This window comes from Carassius gibelio, chromosome A18, assembly GCF_023724105.1.
Source record: "Carassius gibelio isolate Cgi1373 ecotype wild population from Czech Republic chromosome A18, carGib1.2-hapl.c, whole genome shotgun sequence".
In the NCBI taxonomy this organism is placed as follows: domain Eukaryota; kingdom Metazoa; phylum Chordata; class Actinopteri; order Cypriniformes; family Cyprinidae; genus Carassius; species Carassius gibelio.
In genome coordinates this window covers 9,524,362-9,536,707 of record NC_068388.1, presented here as the reverse complement: position 1 = coordinate 9,536,707, position 12,346 = coordinate 9,524,362, and the positions used below count along the sequence as shown (strand labels likewise).

Sequence of the window (12,346 nt, the reverse complement as noted above, 5' to 3'; positions counted from 1 at the left end):
CTGTAATATGTCAGGTTTTGTACCATGGGGAATTGATTGGATGGCTAAAATGCACCACTCACATTGCAGAAATACCACAGAATGGCATATAATAGTCAATAAGTACACAAATTGGGACGCACCTTATGTGACAGCTGGGTAAATGGGAGGGGTTGGAAAAAAAATAAGTGGATTTCGTGACTTCGGTCGGTTCAAAGGCTGCAAAAGATATTCAAAAATAAATACTGATGAAAAATCCAGACGAGAACAACAGGGGTTTGTAAACAGTGAGATTTGATTTTATGTTAACTTTTTATTATTATTATTTTTCATTGCATTTACTAAAATTGAGGTTTTGCTTTAAGTGTGACACTGAAGTAAAAGTTCACCGAGAATTGTATTTTCTACAATAAAGGTAAATGTGTTCGCTAAGCGCTTGCAGCTTCAGCACCGTGCTCTCTGACGTCACGTGAGTTTTAAATGAGGCCGCGCGAGAGGCAGAAGCATTCGGCAACAGTGTCGGTTACAGAGGATGAGCCGCTGCGCAACGCTCTGACAGCACTAGCCTGAAAAGGCGAATGTTACAGTGAATTTTATCAAATACTCTACCGGATTCTTCTTCAAGTAGTCTGCCATAAATTACCTACGAGAATGTGGAGAATTTTATTCTAGAGACGAAGACTATGGACGGACAGCAAGCAGCGATTTCAGATCAGGGATAGTAAAACAGATAAGGAAAAGGTAACGTTATGTATTTTGTATTTCGCTTTTATAGCCTATAGTAATACACTATAATCTGTAATAAAATGGACATACAGGTTTCATTAACGATGTCTTAATACTCTTTTGCACTCTATAGCCTACATATAATAAATGTACAGCTGTTTTCATTCTGTAAGCTCGCTTATGAAATTAAATGTTTTGGGGATAAAATTAAGTTGTAATTTTTTAATCGATCACTATTGTTTATCATAGGCGATATCATTTTAGGTCAGTTTGGGCTACAAGATCGATTGCGTGAGCTGTCAATACATTGCTGCAGTCTATATTTATTTATACGCGTGATAGATTTTCTGCTATAAAGTTGACATATCGTATCCAGTAAAATTCTTTAGTCAGAGTCTTCCTTCAGCCTCTAATCATTTTTAGCTAGTTAATGACGTTATGAATAAAACTAAATGCGTTGTCGTAGGCTAGGTTATATGTCAATAAAATTAAATATGCTGTACATAGCCTATTTTATAGAATCTTGCTAACTGAATCTCTTTCTAACGTATTATTATATAATTAATAGTATATAAAATTACGTTATCAACGCACTCGTAATGTTTTGATCTCTGTGAAACTGAGTGGGTCATATATATATATATATATATATATATATATATATCAGAGACATAAAGCATTTGAGAGGATACGACGCACTTGTCGCCCGGGATCGTCTTCTTTCCATTCATTACTTTTGATTTAAAGTTTTGGGGCCGCTAGATGGCTATGTTGAGCAATTTGACAGCCTTATTGAGACGTCCAGAGCCCCTGTGCACATAACCAAACAGATGCGGTCCTGTAAATATAGAAATATAGCAGGTTTAGATGATATAGTTGTGTCATTTGTTTTCCAGACAATACAATATCAGGGACAATATTCCTTCATATAGACAAAAAAAGCTCTAAATAACATATAATTGGTTGATTGTACAGTGTTTATTATCATTCATAAGACTGATTACATTGGTCTGTGCTATTTTGTTGGACAACATTTGTTTGGACAGTGTTTATTTTGTAGATTTATTTTTGGATATGTCTTAGCTTTTCAGGTTGTGAATGAGGGAGTTTCTCTTGCTGTTAATAACCAAGTTAATTGTAACATCAGCACTAATGTCTAATAGACGACTGACCAATACCCTTTATGATGTAAGATTGATGAGATTCATATTCCTGTTATTGACATGAAAATCAGACATTATTTGTTCGTGCTCATCTTCAATGTGTGCATGACCTGAATTAAGTTGAGAATATGGAGAAACACGGGTCTTGTTGCATGTGCAGCAAATGTGTCCACAGTTTTGTCTGACTCACATTTGTTTCTCCGTCTGTCTGGCGTATTTAGGGCTGTGTTTGCCTGCGTGTTAGTTAGTTGACTTGCCTAGACTGCATTACAGCCATCTGTCAAAAAGTCATAAATGTACTTTGCCAATACAGTAGTGCAGCTTTTGTTTCCAGTCTTCAGCTTTTAGCCTAATTAAACAGCAGCCTTTTTGAGAAGATATTCATTATTTGGCTGCTATTTATTCTGCCCAATTATTCCTTCAAGACAATCTAAAAAAGGCATTGTTGTGTTCACTTGTTTTCCCCATGAACATATTTTAATATGTATATTGTAAAATAATGCACAAATAAATTTAAATGCAGCTCAGTTTAGAGTCAATTTATTTGAGCGGCTTCATTTGCTGATAAGTTTTAAAAACTTCGTTCCACCCAATATAATATTTAGTTATTATGTTAATACAGACATATTTGACCAGAGAGTTATTAATAATACAATATTACTGCAACAAAATTATAATTGATGCATGAGATTTATCATTTAGAGCAAATATTAAAATAATGAGAATGTTTGATGATGTTGACTGCTTGTACCTATTACCTCTAGTTCAATATGACCATGGTGTGTTATGTTTTGAGTCCTGGGACGTTGTTGTCAAGCCTAACCTTCTGTGTGACTGAGCATGTGTGAGAGAGAGACAGGAGGCTTAACAATGAGAGACTGAGCGCTGCTTTGTGCAGCACCACTGGCCTGTGAGATCTGATTCGTCCTGACAGCTCTTAATGACAGGGAAGCAGGGGCATTTTTGGTTTAATTTTCTGAGCTGGTTTGCATAGTGAAGCTTGAACCAAGGGCAAAGGCAAATCTTTTGGATCTTTTCCTTGCCATTTCATCACCGGCGAGATTCCAGTTTACAGTCTAGTAAACCCTTTCAGCTGGAAATCCTGATGTTTGCTTCAATCGATAATCTTAATTAGTGCTGATTAATGAAGAAACACTGGTTGTGCATTGCTAATAGTTGAATGAATTCCCAAGGACGATGTGCTTCGGCCTTCTGTTTTGCCTGGCATTTTAAATTTAGAATCAAATTAAAATTCATGACATGCTTTTGTACATTTCTGAAATATTTAGGCCTGATGATTTTCAGATTGCAGATGAGATTGGTTTTAATTTGTTAGGTATTGGTGCTGGTGAAGTGAGGCATATAGGAGTGGTTTCAAATTAAGATTTCATTAGTATTCGGTGGCTATACTCTGACTCCGATCAATGCAGAAAATGAGCTGCATCCTTTTGTTTTAGTATTCAGATTTGAAAGGATTATTTATTTTTATTAAGTCTGGTTAAATGCAATCACAACAACATAAATTTAACATAGTATCACAAGCTGTTTCTCATTTGTATATTTTTTGTCTGTTTCAGCCATTGCATTGTTAGAGGATTTAGATGCTAATATAATGAATCATGGCAAATCCATTTTGAGTGTTAAAGAGTGATGTTTTATGCGTGTGTAAAGGTAATCATCAGTGTTTAGTGAAACTGGATGAAATGCCCTTGTTGTGACCCTCATCGGAGTATCAGTTTAGTTGCCATTATCTTTATATGTGCACCAGTTTGCTCATTTCCATGTCAATTTTTTTTACCTTAATTATTATAACTGACTCAAACAGGGATATGGAGACTTGAATAGAAGAAGTGGCTCAGGCTGTTGGATTGTAGATGTATTACGTATTAGGATGCTCTGATCATGGAAGACTTGAGATTGAATGTTTATGGTTCTGTGTATGTTTGGATGGGACGTCTCAAATTAAATAAAATCTGCTCTTCAGATTCATACCTTTCTGTCCTATCATTGCTGATGGGCTCACTTTACAAGAACGATTTGATGGAGATACATACGAATTTTCCCCAAGAAAATGTTTTACCTTTGCTTAAACAGGATTAACAACTGAAGTAACAGATGTAGAAAACAGATACTTTCTAGTTTTCTATTACTGTTACTTATTCTGGTGTATGTTTAAAAAAAAAAAAAATTCCATGATAGATTTCAGTTTGATATTAATTTTAATGCTTTGAAATTGTTTTAAAATCTCATAATCACATATATTAGTATCTTAAACTATTTATACCCTTTGGTAAAAGGCTTTTAAAATGGCAAGCCTTATATAAAATTAATAGAAAAAAAGCGGCTCATATAATATTTACTTTTACCATTTGAGGCTGAACATAATTTGAAAGTTAAGCAACTCCTTTCACTTATATTACCATAAAATATGACTTTCAGGTCCTATTTCACCCTATTTGTGAAAAAAGAGATTGTATATGTATATAAGTTTACCATTAAACAGACTCTCTTTGTAAATCATACAATTATGGGTGAAAAAGCAGCAAATTAGAATGAGAACTAATCATTTTCTAAATTGGATTGACATATAAAATTGACATAAAAAAGATCACTTGATTATACATTTCTGGTAATATTTTCACAATTATTTTATTTGCTGGTTGTTGTTGTTGTTTTTAAGGGGTTGAAATTAGGAGGAAATCAGTCATCTCTTTTGTAACATGTCATTCAGTATTTCATGTAGTATTCAGTATCTGATTTGATGTGAACAGCTGTTTATTGGTCCGTCAAACTTTGTAACAGAGGACTGACAGTTACAGCGATAGTTTTACTGCGCATAATATAGTACCATTGGATGCTGCAATGGCAATGAAGACTGAACAAAGTGCTCAGTAGAGGAAATCTTTGATGGAATAGTAAGACCTGACCTTTATTCTGCAAATCAAGCTGATTTCTTAATGAGCTCCCCAATAGATGTTATTTTATCCGAAGCGTAATGAACATTATACACTGAACAAATACCCTGGGGTCATAGTGGGAGCATTAAGAAATGTTAATGAAAAAATATAAAGCCATTAGCTGAACCTTCTTGGGTCAGCTTTTGCTCTGTAACTGAAAACGTTGATGTATGTTTCGCGTTTCCTCTGATGGCATATACAGAAGGTTTCAGATCAGAGGACAGCCAGAGTTTTCTTGATGGGATGGATCTTTCCTCTCCTTTCCTTATCATTGTCTTCTGACCATAGTCTGTATGTTTTCACTGTGTCTCTCAGTATGGCAAATTATGTTCTTTCAATTAAGATCTTGGTGTCAGTACTTGGTCTCAGTCTCACAGATGTTTTTCTCCATGTTACCCAGAGGTTAGTGTTTACATTTCCACTGGGAGGAAAAATCCCAAATCTAATTTGAAAGAGGCATGCCAGACATGTGTCTAATTACAGAAATGTACAGAGATAGAGTGCTTGGTAAGCTTTAAGGATATATCTAGGGCTGGGCTATATGGCTATATTGATTATTTCAGAACGTTTGACCGATTCTAAATTTTTACGATTTTTAACTAGTCAACTTATCACTTGTTAGGTAAATATCTTTGCAATAAAGATGTATGAACTACAACTACATCTTGTACAAACTTGTACTATACATGCTATGTGTTCAGAAATAATACAAGGAAAATTGTATTGGCACCAAGTGATATTTTCTACTTACAGTCTTTCACAGCGCGTGTCACAAGGGAATGGTAAAATAGAAATAAAAACGTTAAATTACAATAAATCGATAACATCGGAAAAATCACCCAGCCCTAGTGCTTTCACAAAAAATCCACAGATGAATCATGCACAATAAGACCAACAAAGCCTTTTTGTTAATGACCAGAACAGATTCTTTTCAATAAAGTGGTGTTGTAGTTGTACTTTATTTAACCATGTAATGGCTTAAGTTGAAACAGAGTAAAAACGTCTTTAGGAAACAGAGCAGCTTGTATTTGTTGTGTTGATTACTCATTAATAATCAAACAATTATTTTGTGCTGTATTTGTCCAACAGAACACTTGAAAGAGGAAGATAGTTTAGACAACTCTCTGAGGACTTTTTTTCTGTCCAAAGACATTAGTTACAAATAAAGTCAGCCATTTGCAGTGACTATGTGTTACATAGAAGTGGGGGATAGAGGGGCAAACTAACTTCTAAATTATCAAATACTTTATCATTTAAAAATAAATGTAACCAGGCAAGACATGAAAAAGCTTTTGTTTTGAGGATCTGAAAATGATCTTATGAGTCTAGAGTCTGGTGAATGTAGGATTAGAACCTAAAATTTTACAAAATGTGCAAATAAAATGGCAAGCAAGTTAGAGGTCGGTAAAAACTTTTTTTAAAAAAATAATAAATAATAAATGAAGACATGTATTCAACAAGGATGCATTAAAGCAACAGTGAAGACAACTATAATGTTACAAAAAATGTACATTTAATAAATGCTGTTCTTTTGAACTTCGTATACATCAAAGAATCCTAAAAACATGTATCAAGCTTTGCACAAAAATATTAAAGGCCGTGTTGCAGGGTTAATTTTTCAACGAATTTGTGCAATTTGCTTGTTGGCAATAAACATTTAAACTGTTATCCATTGTATTTTATGTTGTTGGGTATCACAAAACGGAATATAATACGAAAAAGTAGGTACTATCTTACAGCGGTCTCCTTTCCCCCACAATGCATTGCATTACGTCACGTTGGGGAGAGAATTTCCCAAAGCCCGCCTTGAGAGCATTGAGAGTGACTAGAGAGAGACGAGTAGTAGACGAGAGTATTCAGATAGCGCAGATTAAAGATAAATAGATAAATACATAGATATATATAGATAGATAGACTAGATATATAGCTAGACAGACAGACAGATAGATATCGACCGACATCAACCAAAACGCACTACCATGGGACGACACCACCCACATGAGCACCTGCCAAACAGCGACAGACACGCGGTTACGTTTGCAACAACATTTTCACCGGAGGAAGAGATAAACGCTTAGAAACGTTCATATAGCTAGCATGATGCCTTCTATTTCTAGATGACAAAGACAAAGTTTACCAGTACTACGACACAGTGACAAAGGTTACCGGTACTTATCTGAACTAACATCATGATCACTTCCACTAGATATAAAGAAAACGTAGATTTTTCACTCGGTGCTATTCAATGACAGTAAAAAATATATGTGTTGTTATTGTGCACTGCTGCTCGTAGACTAGCTCCAGTGCTCATTGCTGCGTTGCTAAATGATAGCAACTTCACGAGGACACTTCACCAACTCTCCACTCATTCTCCTCGGACCATGCATTTAATTTGCTTTGACGGACATCAGTTCTTGGCAATTGATCATTTGCCCTCTCACGTCTGGCTAGTTCGAAATTACACGGCTGCGGGCCATCATACATGTTGGCTCTTGCCCCCTCTTCCTCATCCCAGTCAGTTCTGATGCTGCGTTCCTGGCAGGTTTTTGAGCTCGTAATCACTATTTCATACCACGAATAATGACTTTGTACCATTCCAGGCAAGTTACACCAAACTTTCTAAACGCAAAGAATTGTAGCTAGATTATTTATTTTATTACAATGTTACATTGACCTAAAATCGTTTTTTCAACGTGTACCACTGCATCCATAGGCAGTATTATTCGTAGGGGCTCCCATCATTGTTTCACGTACTGTGTGAAGTCGGAACTTGGAGTACATCGATCTAGTACAAGTTCACGGGTGGGAAGTCATGGGTTTGACTGCTGTTCCAGTGCACTTTCACGGGTTTAAGATTGGAAAAACATGGGTTACGGGTTGCCCCCAACTTGATGTCATCACCGAGTTTCGTAAAAACTTTTATACCAAAAACGTAAAAAACTGGTCTGTAAGACCATTTTTGAGACATTTTGAAAATTATATACATATCTTGAGTGATTTATGTACCCATTAATCGAATGGCCTTTAAGCAGCATAACTATTTTCAACAAGTTTCTTAAGCACCAAATCAGGATATTAGAATTATTTCTGAAGGATCATGTGACTTTGAAGACTGGAGAAATGGCTGCTGAAAATATACTTTTTTTTTTTTCAAAAACATAAAAAAATCTTTTGAACTGTAGTGTATGTATTTGGTTTTAACAGGCCACCCTCACTGAAAAGTTCCAGTGCTTTTAATGTCCAGCCAATCCCAGGTCCTCCACAGACTAGAGAAAATGTCTATTCTTAATATGATGAATGCTAAAGTTTTCACCAGCCAGTAAGGAAACAATTTTTCATATCATACTGAAGTTTTCAGTGCAGATGGCGAATGACAAGTTACACAATTGTAAGTTCAGAGGCAACAAGAATAGAATCAAATAAAGCCGTGAGCATCTTTAAGCAAAGCTAATTAACAAGCACTGATGTGAGCTTGTAGCACGGCTCAATACAACTCATGTCTGATGCCAACTCCACACCTCTTAGCTTCGAATCTGCCGGGTCTTGAATAATGCACTCATCAGGTCTTTTCCTGGCGGTTGTAATGACAAGCAGTTCTCCCTCGAGAATCCTCTGACTTTTTACAAATACTGCTGATGGTCCTGCTTACATCTGCCACTTATCTTAAAGTATTACAATAAAGACCAGCTCTCAAAGATGCACAGCCACCCTGACTTGCTCTTGGAAGATGTCTTCACACCGAACAATCGTCACAATCATGGAAACTAAAACGGCTCTGTTTTGTAATTGAACTGGGTAAGGGTCATCCTTTTTAATGGCGCATATAAATCTTTCCTTATATTGAAAGGTTACATTAATGCAAAATTGAGTAGCTCACAGAAATGGGGCCATCTGCTTGTTGGCTCCACTGGAGCTTTGGAGTTATAGCATCATTTTGGATCTGGATTGAGTTGGTTATTCATTAACATTACGGGCTTTCAGTTACGGCACCCATTATGAGCATTATAGCCCAAGGACTTCATCCAGCCTTTACTGTAAACCAAGAGTGCCCCTGAATTGTATATTATGGGAGTCATAATTTACCAATGCAATCCCAGAGAGTGTGTCCCCCATTAACTTTATGCTTTTTTGCTTCGAGCTATCCCTGTCCCAGCACTCACAATAGAGAGACCTAAACAAGCTCAGTGTGCCATGGACCCGTCTTGTATTGTGAGACATCTTAATGGATGTACAGAGGGTGGTGCTTGGTCTGTTCCTCTCTGTACTTTGTGTTCTGTTCTTACTAGTCCTCTCACTGATTGTAGCTTGCAGTTAGTTTTTTGAGAGGATTGTGTATAGCCTTTTTTAACCACATTGATAGGTAAGCCTCATGACTGTGTCTGAACTTATCATAATGTTATTTTTTTATCCAGTGTGCTCTCTGCTCAAGTATGGACAGCATGATTGGTAAATTACTATTCTCTGCACAGGCTGTTGAACTTGCAGACATCTCCATCACTCAGGAGAGAGGACATTAGCCATTCTGCGTGAGCCGCTTCACTCCACACCCTGCAGGAAACCTCTTTCTTTATTCTGCTAATATTTTCTCTGTGAAGTAGTAAAAGACTGCACATTGGCTGTTCATTTGACTGGAGTTCTCAAGCAGCGGGACCAGTGTTGAGTTTAATTTCCTCGTCTAAACCCCGCTGGGGCCCTGGGGTGGGATCACCTGGGTGGAAATTGCTTTTGGTGTTTCCTTCTGTCCTGTGCTCAGGAACATCTCAACTGAACTTGTAGCATAGAACAGCTCAGTGTGTTTGATGACATCCAAAGGACTGAGCAAAAAGGAAAACAGTTCTCCATTATCTCTAATACTGGTGGTGCAACTATCTTTCTTCAACTTTTAATGAAACAAGAGCTTGTTACAAAGGACTGGTGCTAGCTTTAAATATTTCACATACATTATAATGAGCATTCGATACACACAACAAATGTGCATTTGCTGCCAATTAAATCAGCTTTAATGAAAATCTCACATCTGTACTTACACAGTACATACATCCAGGGAAACGCTTTACATTCTTTTCACATGGAAAAAGGTCTCCATGTAAAAGCCTGCACAGCACATTTATGTCTTTATATTTTGAAATGTCAGAGGCAGTTGATTCTGAGAAATGACCTACTGTGACCTTTTATGGTATGTAGTGCCATGGGCATTTTTACTGCTTAGTTTTTTCTTTCCTGCATTGCAATATGTGTATGTATGCATGTGAGTTGACATATCCATTCCCCTACCAATCTCCAGAACATATGACACTGGCATACAAAACCATCTTAAAGGAATATTCCACCCAAAAACGTACATATTGTCATCATTTCCTCGTTCCAAACCTGTATTAGGCTATATTTTAAGTGTTTTTCTGTCAATAAAATGAAAGTCATTGCAGTCTAAAACAAAATTGGACACCTCTGACTTTCATTGCATGAAAAACAAAAGAAAGAAAGTTATATAGGTTTGGAACAACACGAGTGATGATAGAAGCATTTTTTTTTGAGTGAACTCTCCCTTAAGCAGCAAAACATGAGTGTGATGCAGTTCTTTAAATGTGAGGTTTAAAGAAAAGTAATTCTCTCAAGTTTTGGGAAACATTTAGTTCAGAGCCACATTATTATGCATGACTCCACAGAGTCCAGATGTTTTTTTTTGTATTAAAGCTTTGTATTGTACTCAAATCTGTGCCTCCCGAGTCAGCGGTCATCAGAGGCATGCTGGGATATTAGATTAGCTTCAATCATGCTGAACAGTCCTGTTTAAATGTCATTTATTTTTTGCTCTGTCTTTAACTCTAAACCCAGAGGTACTGTAGGATGCCCCTCCTCCCGACAAGGGTTCTCATGGGCTGTGATGGATCTATAGTGTTATTGGTGTGATGCACCATGTGCCTCTGGTTATTCAGCAGCAGGGTCTTTAGCCTGCAATCAATGGAAGCTGTAGGCAGGACTGTGAACATAGAGCTGTTAAAATCACACATGGGCTTTGGTAATGCAGAAGAGCGGCTGTATCAACAACACCTGCCAGTCATATGAATAATTCAGTGATCTCTGACCAGGCCACTTTTACTCCTATCAGTAGTGCTTATTAGAATGGAGGTGTTGATGAGAGCTACTCATCTGGTAACTGTGGATTGTCCCATCTGTTTGTTTGGAGTTAGTGAAGAAGAACAGATTGAGTGAAAGAGTTACTGGGAAGTTATTTGAAGAGAGAATGCATGTGAAACTTGCTTTGAAAAACTTTTTTGGGACTTATCTTTAAATGTAGTGTTTTTAAGGGCCACTTCATGAGGTCCAGTGTTCAGGTATTAAAGTAGGAGTTAATCATTAGCTTTTAAATATTTAACACTACTGCTTTTGTTTCTACTGCAAATTACACCTAGACAAGACACATTTACCCCATATCTAATAATTGCACTTTACCTTGAAATGTTCTTTGTGAGTTTTGACTTTAAACCTTTGAAAATATGTGATTTAATTCACATGAAGGCGCAGAATGGCTTACCTAGGGCAGAGCACATTTAATTATTAATTTTGAACATTATTGTAAATTAATTTTAGAGAGGAAACTAAGAAAGTTCTATCACATTCATGTAATTAGTGTTGTTGGAATTCACAGTTGGGCTTTAATTGGCAGTGATTGTGAGGAGCAGGGGCTGCATGGGTTGTTTAATTGGAGGCTGAGTGATGGCGGTAATGGCTCATTTGTTTGCCTGTGTGTGGTGAGAGACCCCTTGTAATGACCTGTGCGGATGAAGCCACGGTGGTGGAAGAGGTGCGGGATTAATCGCCCTACCTCACTCTGCATAAGACTGCAATAATGTTCATCAGATGATTCTTCTAAGATGTTCCTTTCTATGGACTACATTTGTTCCTGATGAATTCTCAAATTTATGTCACTCAGCTACGTTTTTAAGAAGCATTTGTGATAATGCATTCTTGAATTTGTTTGTGTGTGTGTGTGTGTGTGTTGTACTCTATTGGCAGAGGTGTCTTCATGTTTAATGGTCAAGGACAGTGTTGGGGAAAAATATGAACAAAATCTTGTGTTATTCATAACAGATGTTGCTAATGTTGCATTGCTACTTTTAATAATGCACTGAGGTACGTTTGTGGCACTTTTTTCACATTGTCAAGTGACAAAGTTGAGACTCTTCGCTGTACTGTAATTTTTTTGTAGATGTAAATAATACAGTGTTAAAAGAGTGCATTTTCTGAGAAAATATCAATTGCATTTATTCTACTTAAAGGTATATTTTCCAAAAATGAGCCCGTGATTTACTCACCCTCAAGCCATTCTAGATGTATATGACCTTATTCTTTTAGATAAATCCAATCTGAGTTATATATATAAAAAAAAAATGATCCCGGCTCTTCCAAGTTTTATAATGGCAGTGGGCAGGTGTTTCTGTTCAACAGTCCAAAAGAAGTCCAATGAAGCACATCCATCCATAATAAAAAGTGGCTCACACAGCTCTGGGGGGTTAATAA

At 36.7% G+C, this 12,346-nt stretch overlaps 1 protein-coding gene across 4 annotated transcripts in view; it reads left to right on the top strand.

Annotated features, from left to right (window-relative positions):
* Positions 1-506: 506 nt before the first annotated feature.
* LOC127934297 (multiple epidermal growth factor-like domains protein 11) overlaps positions 507-12,346 on the top strand; it is a 101,196-nt gene continuing 89,356 nt past the window's right edge. For all 4 annotated transcript variants that reach the window (XM_052531579.1, XM_052531580.1, XM_052531581.1 and 1 more), the window contains exon 1: positions 507-720. The gene's annotated coding sequence lies outside the window, so the exon portion shown is untranslated. The remainder of the gene's footprint in view (positions 721-12,346) is intronic.